Genomic DNA, 3,194 nt, shown 5'->3' with positions numbered 1-3,194 from the left:
GAAAGCCCATTAATGAGTGAAATATACAGACATCTATGGGCCTAAAACCATATAGCTCAGTGTTTACTCCTCTCCCATGTCTGCCACCTTCTCTAATATTTTCTCCCACGGTTTACAACCCTCCAGTGACCTTCCACAGGCTTCAGGACAAAGTTCTAGCTAGGGACCCCAGAGAATTTGACCGGCTATTTCACTCTGCTTACTGTCTCCAAGGTTCAGCCATGCTGTAGCAGGTGTCAGAACTCCCTTTCTAAGGCGGAATAATATTTCATTGTAGGCATGTACCACATTTTATTTCCTCCTTCGTCCATCGACGGACATGGCGGTTGCTTCCTTCTGGTGGCTGTTGTGAATAATAGTTATGAACTTGGGAGTACAAATACCTGTTCCAGTCCCTGCTCTCACTTCTTTTTGGGTATAGACGCAGAAGTGGAATTGCTGGATCACATGGTAATGCTACGTGAAGTCTTTTGAAGGACCACCAAACTGTTTCCCCCAGTGGCTGCACCATTTTATGTTCCCATCCACAGTGCGCAAGTGTCCCAATTTTTCCACACTCTCACCAACACTTTTTGTTTATTTGTTTTATAATCGCCAGCCTAATGGGTGTGAAGTGGTATCTCGTGGCAAAACTGGTTTTTAGGTGAGAGATATTCATATGGCACTGCCAGGTAAATGCTCGGCTACATCAGGCAGGATTTCCAAAGAGGTCTTTCTAGCCCACAGGCCAGGGTCAATCCCACAGCGGGTCCTAGTGCTAGTGAATGCCTGGCCCTGCGGACCTCCTGTGCTCGTTACCCCCCCCCGCCCCCCCCCCCCACCGGCCCGCACCCCCGCAGGCCTAGTATTTGAGGATGTGAGCGGCTGGGCTTTTAAATTCACTTTTGGTGAACAAATACCATCTTGTACCTGGTTCTCTCTAATCCGTATTGCAGCTCCAGTCGAAATTAACCAAGAATAACTAAATCTGAGCCTCAAATAGGAGTGGTGGAAAACCTCCAAAAGTGGGAATTTATTGTCGGGTTTGGAAGGTTATCCAGCTGAAATCCAATAGATTCGATGATCTTTTAGAGTGAACGGGAGGCATTTTTGTTTGTTTTCCCTTTTAACAAAGAAAATGCAGCTTTAAAGTGCTTTTCAATTTCTTTCTCAGCTCCCTTTCATTCTCTGATTTCTTTACTCTTAATGGGATAACATAAACCAGTTTTCTGTCACCTCTTATTCATCAAAGCTGTCGATTTAGCCTGAACAGAAAGAAGGCAAGGATGTTATTAAAATAAAACAACTTCCAATTGAGCTGCTAATGCTGAAATGCATCCACATTTCTCCTATTGATTATCTCCCACCGACAAAGGCAGACACACGCTTGCATCTCACGCTGCCCGTGGAAATGAAAGATTTAATTAGATGAAAACCAAAGGAGCTGGAAGATGAACTGCACGCGGCCATCCGATGATTGTTATTCATAATTGGCTGTTTGCTACGCCCTGCTTCTTGAGCCTTTTTTACTTAAAAAAGTTCCCTGCAGTGCACGAAGATGAGCACAGTCATTAGTAAGCCCCTCACCCACCCCCATTCCCCGTGCATTTCACAAGCTCAAGCTTCTGGGCAAGACTGAGCCCTATCGGGCCATAAATCAGGTGTAATAGAACGTCTGAAATTGAGAATTAGCAAGAACAGGAAGGCAGCAAATGCTGAAGGTAGGAAAAGAGGTGCTTGCTGATGGGGAGGATGGAAGAAGAGGTCCATAAGCTCGGAGTGGAATTGTTTAGAACTCACCAGCTCTGAAGTGTGTGCATGTAAAGTTTAATGTCTGGTAAATACACTGATGCTTAGTGGTGGGAGTGTATTAAAAAGTTGGTATTGCCCAGCCAGTGGTGCTCAGTGGTCGAGCATTGACTTATGAACCAGGAGGTCACGGTTCGATTCCTAGTCAGGGCACATGCCCGGGGTTTGGGCTCAATCCCCAGTAGGCAACCAATTAATGGTTCTCTCTCATCATTGATGTTTTCCTCTCTCCCCCTCTCCCTTTCTCTCTCTGAAGTCAATAAAAACATTTTTTAATATGTTGATATTTACTTTTTTAAAGTCGGTATTCACTTGGCCAGGAATGTTGCAAGCCCCTGTCAGGTGACCTTCTTTTTAAGACCCGGTGGACAAAGGGAAGATGGACAGAAACCACTGCCTTCGGCAGCACGTGGCAGTTAGCCTAGAAGGTATTTCTTTTTGGAAGCCTGAGCAGGTGTTACCATTTGAAGATTTTATTTTCTCATTTGCACAGTGGGATAGTAATTGTACCCATTTCATTGATTTGTTAGGTGGATTAAATGAGATAATGTAGACGAAGCTTTTAGCACAGTGACTGGGCACACGGTCTGCCCTAAGTGAATATGGGCTGTTATCAATAATAATTCACCTTCCACGTCTGCAGGGCACCGAAGGGAAGACATCGTGTCTTCTATTGTATTTCCTAGTATCTAGCTCAGTGCCTAGCACCCTGCTCTCAATAAAAATTTTAGTCTGAATTAGAAGAAGTGTCAATATCTCAGTCGTGAGGTTCTTACAGATTTAGAGGGGAGTTGACAGTCATTCAATCCATGTGTATTTAACATCTTAAATTGCTTGAAAAATAATATTTTGTTTTTCCGATTACAAAAGAAGTAACACCTACTCCTTGGCTGAGGGGGCGACGAGAGTGGCTCAGAGGGCAGGTGCTGGAGCCACACTGCCTGGGTGCACGGTCCTGCTCCCCCAGCCCCGGCATGATCCTACTCTGTGAGGATTAGATGAGTGAAGACACTACAACACTTGTAACAGGGCCTCGCACATAATATGTGCTCAATAATACTGCCTAGTACTAATAAAATACAGGAAGAAACAACTAGAAGGCCACTCATTCTATCACCCCAGGATAGGCCACTCATTCTATCACCCCACTAAGAAACACTTTTTGAAAGTGTGCTTAGTGATTCATACAGCGGCAGGCATTGTGGGCATCCTATATAATAAAGAGGTAATATGCAATTTAACCCTCACGCTCTCACAAGATGGCTGCCTATGACCAGGCCATCAGGGGTGTTAGTGAGGGATGACCAGATGACAACAAGCAGGCTGCGTGGGGCGACCAGGCTGGCAGGGGGGCCGTGAGGGGTGACCAGCCCAGCAGGGGGGACAGTTGGGGGCAATTAGGTTGG

This window comes from Myotis lucifugus, unplaced genomic scaffold (assembly GCF_000147115.1).
Source record: "Myotis lucifugus unplaced genomic scaffold, Myoluc2.0 scaffold_56, whole genome shotgun sequence".
NCBI classification, from domain to species: Eukaryota; Metazoa; Chordata; class Mammalia; order Chiroptera; family Vespertilionidae; genus Myotis; species Myotis lucifugus.
Note: the sequence above shows the minus strand (reverse complement) of the source record.